At 38.3% G+C, this 12,733-nt stretch overlaps 1 protein-coding gene across 1 annotated transcript in view; it reads right to left on the bottom strand.

Moving 5' to 3' along the window:
- The window catches only part of LOC140154534 (uncharacterized), a 94,538-nt gene that overhangs the window by 70,126 nt on the left and 11,679 nt on the right, over positions 1-12,733 (bottom strand). Inside the window, 1 exon segment of the mRNA XM_072177104.1 lies at positions 7,583-7,725. The gene's annotated coding sequence lies outside the window, so the exon portion shown is untranslated.

Here is a 12,733-nt window from a genome sequence, read left to right as displayed (position 1 = left end):
TTCACTACTTAAATGTCAAGTACTGTAGACATGATATACATCATTTTAAAGCTAATTTCAAGCAGAATATTTTGGTTGAATATCTCAAAAATGATGATTGGCGACTTCAGGGCTCAGTTGTGCCGAGGGGTCACATATAAGCATACACACACAATATTTACACAAGTAATACCAGAATCAGTGCAGTACAGGTATCATCAGGTAAAACCATAAATCATGTATTATAAAACTGGAGCATTTCAAGGTCTGTATCATCCATCACAGTTAACCTTATTCACCTCATAATGCAGGACTGTCAACCACGCTTGCCACCATGTGGTAATATATTAGGCTGAAAGCAGTTCTCTGGTGGCACACAAAGCCATTTAGCCATTGTGTTCAGAGCAGTTCCCTGCTCAGACAGAGCAGTCATATGCATGCCAAAATTAATGATACCATTTGTGACCGTCCACGGCGAATGAGCCGTAAATTCCTCTCCCGGTCAATTTTGTTTTATTTCGTGTTTAAAAAATAAACATCATAAACTTTAAAATGGTATATCATTTGACTTCAAACGATATCCAGAAGCGGGGTTATGGTTAGTTAAACTTTGCTCCTTCAACAAAATTATAGCTTTTTATGTTTTTACATGTGTCCCTTTTTCCACATTGTTGGCAATAAATATCAAACAGTCATAATTGGCGGTCATTTCAAATCATCCCTAAGTCAACGAGGTTTAAGAAAATTCTCTCATGTTAATTGTTGGTTATGCATACCTGTACAAAATACAATGCCTGGTAACCCACCACTTGAACAGGATTTAGCAATATAAGCAAACAAAGACCAGAGCTATTAAAAGTTCTATAGCCATCTAAGGTAGAAGGCAAGCTTATTATTCTCTTCAACAATAGGATTATTGATTAGATTTTGACTATCGAAATAAGACGGATGTCGGGCCAGCTTAAGTTACCGATGAATATGAACTTCGTACACAATTTACACCATAACTCAGAATACAATTTAGGGAATTTACGGCTCATTTGTGCTGCCGGGTCACATTTAAAATTTGACTGTCTGTGTGGATGTTAGAAACCCGGGTTAGACAGTGGTATTAACTAAGCAGCCAATTATATAGACCATATAAAACAAAACAGCTCAAAGCGACTGTAACCGATTGTGCAATCTTTATCAGATTCCTATTGCTACCACCCAGCCCAGAGGTACACTGCCCAGCGACTTTGTGGCTACTCTGGAATACCAGTAGTGTCAATCCAAGATTCCTATTGCTACCACCCAGCCCAGAGGTACACTGCCCAGCGACTTTGTGGCTACTCTGGAATACCAGTAGTGTCAATCCAGTACCAGTGTGTTACTGTACACTTCCATGGTGTATGTGATTCTGATGTGTGCAGTTCATGCTAGAGTTAATGAAGCAGCTGGACTGCAGAAGAATCTGGCAAGGGGTGGTACAATAATTATGTGTAGCCCTGGGGTGGTGAATTATAAGGGGGGGGCAAAGATTTTCTGGCAGGCCAAAAGGGGGGGCAAGCATTTTTGGCAAGTCAAAAGGGGGGGTCAAGCGATTTTTGGCAGGTCGAAGGGGGGAAGGGCAAGCGATTTTTGGGCACAGATACTTTGGGTACTGCTTTCTAAATTACACCCTAAAAGGTGTAGGAAATTTCCTGCTCGCTGCACTCGAATTGTATGATAAGACAATTTAAGGTTTTAAATTCTGGTCCCCCAAAATCTTAGTGTGTAAAGGGTGGGGGACAAAGATTTTTTGGCACGTCAAAAGGGGGGGCAAAGAATTTTTGGCACGGCCAAAGGGGGGCAAATGATTTTTGGCAGACCACAAGGGAGGTACCAAAGGGAGGTAGAGTTAATATGACTGTAACAAGATCTTTATCATGGATCATCTGCCCCACCTTTTCCAGATGGCCATGGGAGAGCAGATTGGATTTTTTTTCTTAGTCTCCCAGAGATTTTCAACCCAGTACCTCTCACACCAAAGGCAAAGACTTTTACCAGGATGTCACCCTGCTCCCTATTCAGTATTTCATGGTGTAATCCTACATATATGAGACCAGGGACTGTGATGAGTCTTACAATTTGCATAAAATTTCTGCTCTTTTCACACTTAAACAAGAGACAATAAAATAAATTATTTATTGCTTCCCTCAGACACCATAAGTAGTTTCGTCGCTGTTTTGACATACTGTCGTATGATGATTTTTGGGCAATATCTGTGAATGAAACTATATATTCACAAAGTTTTGAGACCTAAATGTAATTAGTTAATGAGATATGGCACTAATTAGTGTGATACGACATGGTTTTCATGTGAAACCCACCCCCCCAAAAAAAAACATGTCATTCTGACATTTTGAAATACAGTCGTATCATGATACGTCGCCATAGGCCACCGTGGAACTGCAGTTGCCTATTATTTTTACATACTGTCGTATCACAAGACGTATCATTATTAGGTTGTGAAAGTGTGCATTATTTTGGTATACTGTCGTATGAGTTTGCAGATTAATTACTTCTAATTAGTGATTGAATAAAAAGTTTGTATTATGTTGAGAACAAAGACAGATATATTATTGATTATATTCTTTGATAATAATAAACATATTTTACTTTGGGGCTCTACAGTGAGTCTTCAAAAATTGGACAAACTTAAAATGCGATTTTCTCAAAACTACATTTTTCGTCATACGACAGTTAGTCAAAAGAGCGACGGTTTATAAATATTCTGCATAGCATGCCAACTTTATTGTTTTACCATTAAAGATCAGCACATGTGTACCAAGATAATACTTCAAAAAGACACTGAACAAATACTACATTATCATACAAGTAGATTAGTCTTGTTGTGTTCAATATTCACTTCAATCTACTCACAAGTCCCTCGATGCTGATCAGGGAAAAAATATTCTCATTTGATTGAAAAAATAAAAGGAATAAGAAAAAGAACATGATGGCTCCTAACCAAAGCTGTGTATACAGGTAGTCATTGATGTTGCACGGCTTCTTCAAATCAATCATCATCAACCTCTTGAAGCCCTGATCCAAAAATAAAGTATTTAGAAGCTGCGGCTTATATTCCGGAAATTACGGTTATTGTCCTTGTTTAATAGCAGTGGACTCACACTGGGCTGGATGGAAATGCCTCAACAGACTGAGAGCTGGTAGGTACTGGCCGATGTAAGTGACTCTCAAAAAGTGGAGTTATCTATTGTGACTTGCATATGTGGAACCAGAGAAGCATCTTCTCTGGTGGAACTGAACAACAAACCATATGGTCATCAGTCTTGTGCAATGTGGTCAGTGCCTTTAAACCATGCAATTGCATTAGATCTAAATCTACATTTCATCGAGTGCATATTCTGCTTTTATTCTAAATTAGAATCCTTATATAAATGCATTTGTTTACTTTAAAATAACACTTACACCACTCTCAGCTTGCACTAGCCATAATATTCCCATTAACTCCAAGAGAATCAAGAGACAAGTTACACAAACCCATCATCAACCCTCTCAACAATGCATGTGAATGGACACTCCACATCACATCCACTTAGAGATAATGAAAGCATTGTAAAAATATATTGATAATGAAGTGTGTACAATTGCCCTCCCTCTAGCTATAGAATTTATCGAACACAGTCACTGATGCCAGCCGCACCTTACGACGCACAATTGGGCTACATGGCGATCACTTGCCATGTCTACATGCTGCTACTACTTGGGCTATTTTGCCAGTGTCAGGCCACAGCAGTATTTCGATGTATTTGTTTTTTCAATTTAGCCAATTTAATTAGGTTTTCAGTCTGTCTCTGAAGCTCCAAACTGCAATTACAATGGGTTTTGTGACCATTTTTGATCGGTACTTAACTTCCCAATAAGCATGATAAGTACTGGACATTTTTAGTCAAGTGCTTTTCCACCCAATTGGGTTGATTTGCATTCTAATTTCGGGTAAATCCGCCCAAATATCTGGTATCAAGGGCGCTTTTTTTTACGCTTAAAAATTGGGCAACACTGAACAGTGAGATGAAGCATAATGGGTACATTGCACAGACTGTATGAGAGAAAAATTAATGGTCTCATCCCCTTATGAGTGCACACCAGACAAGTCTCATACACCCTTGGAGAAAATAATCAGTGTTTCAAACGAGAAAACATGCAACACGACTTTAAAAAATACATTAGAAAAGGCTTAAAACCCAACTATTAGGTCCTGATTCATATTTAATCTTCATTTAGGCCTGGGAAATAGATTGTCTGTGAACAAGGCGGTTCTCGAACCACGAGTCTCGCCTGCTTTTGTGACTGCCTGCTTTGGCGGTTATCGGCTGGGCACGATTATCTGGCTGATGGTAACTGTACCCACCAAGTTTCATGCCCATGCAACAGTTTTTACTAATATGACCTCAGATGACCCTGGTGCCCTGAAATGACCTAAAATTTTGGCTCTAAATGTTGACTGTACCCCTCGTGCTAAGTTTCTTGCCCATACAACAGTTTTTACTAATTTGACCTCAGATGACCCCTGGTGGCCTCAAATGACCTTCCAAAAATTTGGCTTTAAATGTTGACTGTACCCATCAAGTTTCATGCCCATACAACAGTTTTTACTAATTTGACCTCAGATGACCCCTGGTGACTCCGAAATTACCTTCCAAATATTTGGTTTTAAATGTTGACTGTACCCACCAAGTTTCATGCCCATACAACAGTTTTACTAATTTGACCTCAGATGACCCCTGGTGACCCTGAAATGACCTTCCAAAAATTTGGCTTTAAATGTTGACGGTACCCACCAAGTTTCATGCCCATTTGACAGTTTTTACTAATTTGACCTCAGATGACCCCTGGTGACCCCAAAATGAACTTCCAAAAATTTGGCTTTAAATGTTGACTGTAGCCATCAAGTTTCATGCCCATACGACAGTTTTTAATAACTTGACCTCAGATGACCCCTGATGACCCCGTAATGACCTTCCAAAAATTTGGCAAAACCAAAGAACTATTTCATCAAAGTAATAAATCAAAACAGAAAGATGCTTCCTTTACGAAGTTATCACTCATTGAAAGTGCTACGCTATACTTTACATGGAAAGTCGTCATATTTCCTTAATTACATGACCGATCAAGCTGTTATTTGGATATTATGTGATGCACAGTTGAAAATTAATTATTAAAAGATTTGGTGACCTCAGTTGACCTTTGACCTTGTATGTGACCTTTGACCTCACGAAATTGGATAAAGTATGTTGTGCTGAAAAATCAAATTTGGCAATACCAAAGAACTATTTCACATTTACGAATAAATCAAAACAGAAAGATGCTTCCTTTACGAGTTATCACTCCTTGAAAGTGCTACTTTGCTATACTTTACATGGAAAGCGACTATCTTAAAGTCGTCATATTTCCTTAATTACATGACCGATCAAGCTGCTATTTGGATATGTGATGCACAGTTGAAAATTAATTATTAAAAGATTTGCTGATCTCAGTTGACCTTTGACCTTGTATGTGACCTTTGACCTCACGAAATTGGATAAAGTATGTTGCGTTGAAAATCTAATCAGGTCGAGTACCTCTGGCCACGCAACTCCCCACCAAGTTACGTCACTGTACCCCATACGGATCTCCAGATAATCTGTTCACAAGGTATTTTGCTTATTTCATATATTATGCAAATTAGGTACTTAATTACCATATTTTACGCTCAAAATCTAATCAGGTCGAGAAGCTCTGGCCCTGCTACTCCTCACCAAGTTACGTCACTGTACCCCATACGGATCTCCAGATAAGCTGTTCACAAGGTTTTTTTGCCACAAGTACAAGTAGTAGAATAAATGTACATGTAACAACTACATAATCAAGATTTTAGTAGCAGCGGTGTGTGAATTTCTGGAGGGGCAAAATCAACAAATTTTGTGTAACATTGCCACAAAACTTTGAAATTTTCGTAATTTTGGGTTTTTAAAGGAGGATTTTGTGATCCTAGCATCCTCTTTTTATGACATTTTTCAGTAGATATCCACGAAAAAAAGCTATTCCCAAAATTTCAGTTGATTTTGCATTTGTGAGTTATGTATGATTATGTGTATTACACTGCTCCATAGCCCACTGTTGTAATTTCTTTCTGGTATATCAGAATGAAATTCAAATTTTGCTAAACGAATTAATCTGCAAGAAATTTTTGGTACATAAACATGTAGCCAGAGGTTTCCAGTGGTATAAAAATCTCAACTTTTTTTGAGAAAAGTGGGGGGATGAGGCTGTGGATCACAAAATGCCCTTTTAAGGCTGACAAGGCCTTAAAAGTGGGGGGGGGACAAGAAAAATATTTGGGGCCCCCACTGTTTAGGAGGTACAATTTTGTTGTTGGTCGCCGGATAAGTGCATGGTTCAATAAGCTTGTCAGCCATGATTTTTGGACAAGTGGGTAAGCACTTAATTGAATGCTGCAACTAAGCATCAAAGTATGAGATCTTTATGGCTCATAGTGGCAATACATTTGTAACAAGATTCAGACTACCTCTGCACTTATATCTTCTGCTACTTCCTGTCTCATTCTAAGAGAAACCTAACTAAACAAGTTGAAACTCCTTCCCATCGATCGCAAGTTGTTTGAATCTGAAGTCAATCACTTCACTTGAATAGTAATGATATCGGAAATTGTATGTTTTCACTGTTGTGTGTGCTCTATTCACTGCTTCAATGTACTATTCCAGATTTCAGGTCCAAATATGCACCTCGATTTTCCAAAAATAATATGTAATATAATAAGGGTGTGCTGCTGAGAATTTGAAAGTGGACCCATCAGTATACCAATTTTTCAAGAAATTTGGACCCATCGATATAAAAAAAAAGGGTAAAGGAGACGATCCTGTATAAGCATAGCCACAGTCTGTGGCCCTCACGGACGAGCGCGTAGCGCGAGGAACTGAGCACGTAGCGTGAGACGTTCAATTGCTGACGCAACCTCTCTGGATAGTATACTAATAGCAACAGAGCCCGAAAGTAGTGCTAGTATAAACAGTGATCGGAGTGCCCATCTCTCTTTCATTGGCGATTGGGCCAGATTCCTCCAAGTAATGTTGCTATAGGGGGATCACTACACCTCCTCTACAGCGAGTCTGTTACCTTCCCAGCATTTAAGAATGCCGGTACCCATGTAAACACCTGGGTGGAGAGGAGCAATCGAGATAAAGTGCCTTACTCAAGGGCACAACACGATGGCGTCGCCGGGGCTCGAACCCGCAACCTTCCGATTATGAGTCAGTGCCCGTTTCGCTAGGCCACCATGCTCCACTAAAAGTCATTTTTTTGCCAAATTTAACCCAAATTGTCTTGGAAATTTTGAAAAAAATGGGGTCATTGATATATACCAAAAGGCCAAAAATGCTACCCATGTTTGCGGCACGTCCCTGTATGGTCATTTGTACTGAGTACCCTTCCCCCCGCCTTCCCGGGCCCGAAAACTACACCTCTCGATCCACACCTCCAGTTTAAACTTATGCAGGGAGTATAACAGATGCAATTGCAAGAAATCACTGTTTATTTCTAAAGAATAACCAAAACATACCTTCTAACTAGGTTGCAGTGCTATCACAAGATACATCCACTGTTTCACTGCACAGTCAGTAGTTGTGAGTCCCTTGTAAACAGCTCAATGATGGTTACTACAGTGCACAATTGGAAATCCTATTGTGTCTGGTTGGGAGCAGCCTGGAATCATATAACAACAGAGAATTTATGTACAGTGTATAACAGCACAGCATTGCCAGCGTGGATGGTGCACTTTTAACTATAGAGCGGCTGTGCCATGTACATACAGGGTGTCCCAGAAAAAATTACCGAGTGAATAAAATTGAACGTAAGTCGAGAAATAGAAATCAGAATCACAAAATTCAAAATGTAGCGGATAGCCTATTTTGTTGTGCATCACATACATAAATTTGATTTGATTCGGTTGACTGGTTTCGAAGAAATGATCGATTGCATAATGCATGCATCAATGCAGTTCATTCCAAGTTTTATCAACAAGCGTTCTTTTTTTCATACTTGCTCACCGCTTCCTAAAGTTTGTGTATCTCATTAAATTTAGTCCACATTATCTATTAAAATCCGACGGTGTTATGTCATTCATGCTTTCACTGAAGATGAATAACAGTTTGTCCGAGAAAACTTTGATTTCTGCAATTGGAAGCTCTCCAACTTTAATTCTTTAGGCAGTGCAAATATACTTTACAAAGAACATTTGAGCCAAGAATGACAATGACCAAGTGCTTACAGCTTTGCGCGTGATTTTTGATACCACGCAACATTAATGTTGAAGTTATAAAAATTTAAACTTTGCAATACAATTTCTTGGAAATATTCCGAAAACATTCATGTGTGTGAGAAATTTTTAAGCCAGCTGGAATTCTTTATGTAGTATTCTTCAAGCAACATTTATATCAACATTAACGAAAAAAGATATTTACAATACAATACCATCATCTTACATGCAAGCTTTCATTTTCAATATCGTGCAGGTTTTCAAATTTGAACAAAACCTAATTAAATGTCTGGCAAGAAACAGGTTGTTTAAAAAGAACGAAAGGGATTTCGAATATGAAGCCCATTGACAGTTTAAACACTCGTGCGCATTGTGTTGAATGATCTTTCTTTCAAACTTGGAATGAAGTGAATTGACACATGCGTTATGTAATCGTTCATTTCTTCGCGATCAGTCAACCGATTTCAGTAAAATTGACGTATAAGATGCAGAATAAGATGGGCTACATACGGATGTTTAGATGTTCAATTTTTCGACTTACGTCCAAATTCATTTGCCCGGTAATTTTTTCTGGGACACCCTGTACATGCAGTGACTAGCTTGAAGGGCGTAAACCACCAAATAACTTCTCCATTGAAAAGCACGTAGAAATCAACTTTTTTAAGCGGCGTTTTCTACCAGGCGTGACAATTTTTTCACTTTTTAACGCTCATCCCTGTATTAATTAAGGACTGAAATTTCATTTTAGCTTCAATTTTAGGGAACTTTACAGATTCAGTTTATTATTAAAAAATGTTGAAAAGCGACGCCGCTATTTCAACGCCAAAACTAGCATTAAAACTTGTTCCGTTAGCAGTAATTCGGACAGGGCCTACTTTTCTTGTGAAATCGATTTGTATAATTTCATATCTATTTTAGTCATTAATAGGTTAGCATCTTTCATTTAAATCACAACATGCCAACCTCACGAAGAACATGGTCCCTAAGGACACCACATTGTCTCCAGTAGCCATATACTTTTAACCGGAACTCATCACCATTGCACCTTTCGCGCAGTGATTTGGTGTCATGCACCCTGAAGCCATACTCTGGGGCCATACCAAGTTCCCATATGCCATTTGGTAAATTTGGCCTTATGTTCGAAGTCCCATACTATACAGTGTACGGAAAGTAAATACCCCCCCTGGTGCTGTATGCCAAATGAATTACTGAAGGCAAGATGTTTGTATACCATAACCACACAATCTATAAGATGGTAACTGAAATGTTTTAGCATATCTCAAGCGCTTACAGCATCAAATTTGATCGAATTTTCACAATTTTACAGCCGCTTTTCCCGAGGAGGTGAAATTTAAAGGTCCTTGGAGCTCAGCAGACCATAAAAATGGCGCCCAAGATGAAGTTCAAAATGGCTGACAAAATACGCTTTCTCAAACAAAAATGGGTTAGAGCGAATTAAGACAGCATTTAAACATGTCTTTGTAGGCTATGCAATTGAAACATTTATACCCAAACTATGCTATTCATAGGTTTTTAATTCAAAATGGCGTCCAAAATGGCCCAGAATATGCATTTTCCGACAAAAATGGTCTAGAGCGGCATTAAGACAGCATTAATATATTAGAGGGTACAAAAGAAACAGTTGTATTTGAGCATGATGGTGACAACAATATCAGATCAGAAAAGCAAAAACACTTAAGTATTGGTAAGTTTCTACGATTTTCCATCACTTTTTAATAGTTTTTAACCTTAAATTAAAGGGGGGTATTTACTTTCTGTACATGGTATAGAAACATTTGATATGCACATCTATATATATTTTAAGGCACCAGAGCCAAATTGATTTGATCTTTGGATCGACCGTCGATGCTGATTCGATACATGTAATTAATGGACTATCAACTAACTAATGAGAATTTCTGGTAAATTGTATTGGTCAATATCGTTACATGTACATATTCGTATGTAATCACAATTAACAACCATCAATTAATTGATTTGAGGAATAATAAGGATCGAAAATTTGACCAAGCATCGATGGTCGATCGAAAGATTGAACTAATTTGGTTCTATTGCCTAAGCTACATTGTCATGATTTAATTACAAATAATGGTAATACATACATGGTAATAATTTCCTTTGCGATGTAAACATCTAAACAACAAATTGTCATTCATTTCATACATGTATTTATATCAAGCATATTAGCGTCTCTTTCTATTTTTTCAAGATTCTGAGACGAGTACCAGGATATACCCAATCTGATTCGCTTGAAATGTGCAGAAACCCGTAATCCCTTATACTTAGCTTGGCAAGTTGCAAAGTTAAGGTTTCTTGTGTGTTCCTTATCTATATCATGTTATACATATTACATACAGGCTGTATCAAAATGTTTGGCACCCGTCATTTGTGGTATTTATTGACAAACCTGCTTTTTCAATATATGCAACATCGGATCCTCTTGAAATGCCCAGGATTTATATAGGTTTAAGACCTTTCATAACATTCATCTATAAATAAGGTAACTCTGGATGTGGCAGTCTTGTCCATAATCACTGGTAACTGATGGGTACCAATCATTTTGATATACCCTGTATTACAGGCCTTTTTTGGGGGTGTCTTCAGCAAAACACAGTGCTATAATGCACAATAACGATTGCATGATATGCTGTGATATGCTGCGCTCTGCGCGTACATGTAGTACGCAATGCATGTATACGCAAATCAAATTGTACCCATACATGTAAGATAGCATTAAGTTATATCATTTTAACATGAATCTCAAATGTTGCTGCTGTCCCCATCAGCAGACTGGATCAAATTGTATCCACAAGGATCCACAACATGCTCATCTATCAAGGCACAGTTCTTTAACCCCAATACATTTAAACATTCATTGAATGACCTTTGAAAATTTGGGTACAAAAACTCTGAAACTTGAGGTCAAATTTTGCACTATGATTGTTTAATTGAGGTTATTGAACTATGCCATTGGGATGAGGCCATTGTGGTCCATAGTGATCACATCAATTCAAGGCATACCAAATATATATACCTTTAATTTAAAACATCATAAAAACAAACCCTGGAAATGATCCTGTCGGGGTAGAAATATTTGCACTCCATATATTTTTACACATTTTTATCTCTTCAAAGCTTCCATAAAATTAATTCAAATAATTTTGTTTTTTAATAGAGGCCTATAGTTAAGGAATGAATAATAAGTAAATTTTAAAATAAACAAAATGCTGCAAATCCTTGCAGCCTTAAAAATAATAATAATTACAAACAAAAAAAACACGTTCACTGAAATCTTAGGTTTTCCAAGAAGCAATTCATTTGATCATGAATTAAATATCCATGAGGTATACAGCTCTAGATGAAGTAGAGTGAAGGAATCAATTTTCAGTACAAAAAGCATTTCCCCTCTTGGTTATAACCCTACTGAATCAATAATTATTCACTTAATGCAATCTATTTATCAAGTCCCTGTATCAAGTCCATGTTTTGATGGCCTATTTGTGTGTTTAATGTGCAAACAATTTTTCAAACAACATTTTTTTTAGTGGCACAAGATATTTTATAAATTATATTTTTTTAATCATCAGCCATTTCACATTTTAGCAGTGTATGTGAAATTTTTGACTTTTTTCGTGAAATTTGGTGAAGTAAGAAATAAACATCACTCATCAAAATTTGGACACAGGGTGTTGTGATGCGTCTAGTGCATTAGCGAGGTAGATTAGTAGTAGCATGTAGTTTAGTGCTTGCAATTTTCTGCTTTCAGCTTCTGCCACTGGCTAGCCGTAAGGCGAAAAGGGAAGCAAAGTACGTAAGCCTTCCCCTGCCAGTACATAGCCTCTCCTACATCAAGACTCTTACAGTGCCACCCAGCGACAACACACGGTAACTGGGTACCCACGGCCCCAGGCGAAACTGTAAGGGATCTCGGAGCAGCTTTGGGCCCCAGAGATGCGGCGTGCAGGCCCACCGGTGTGTGGACATGCCCTGGCGCCCATCAACCAAGCCCCAGCTATGGGTCAAATACTACCACAGGCGGTTTTGAGATGCAATCTCTTGTCTCCGACAGAAGGGCGTTTCATAATAGTCCAAAACAGAAATGTTTTGTAGACTCCTAACCGGAGCGATCTTACCTTTCCGATGTTGATTAAGATACTTCTTGCATCGATCCCGAGATGCGGAAAAACCAATAGTCATTTTGTCCCACATAAATGAATAAATAACAAAAAAAACCCGATCCCCAGGTGGACTCACCCAATTGGTGACGTCACACCAGATGATCATCCCTTATCCGACTTGGGATCCCCTACTCGGACCAAACTTGTAGGGGGTGGCCGGGGTCCGGGAATAATCAACATCGGAAAGGTAAGATCACATTTCTGTTTTGGACTAGACTCCATACACCGGACGATCTTACCTTTCGTAAGCCAACTT

Source organism: Amphiura filiformis, chromosome 6 (assembly GCF_039555335.1).
Source record: "Amphiura filiformis chromosome 6, Afil_fr2py, whole genome shotgun sequence".
Classification (NCBI taxonomy): Eukaryota; Metazoa; Echinodermata; class Ophiuroidea; order Amphilepidida; family Amphiuridae; genus Amphiura; species Amphiura filiformis.
Note: the sequence above shows the minus strand (reverse complement) of the source record. Positions and strands in the feature narration are given on the sequence as shown.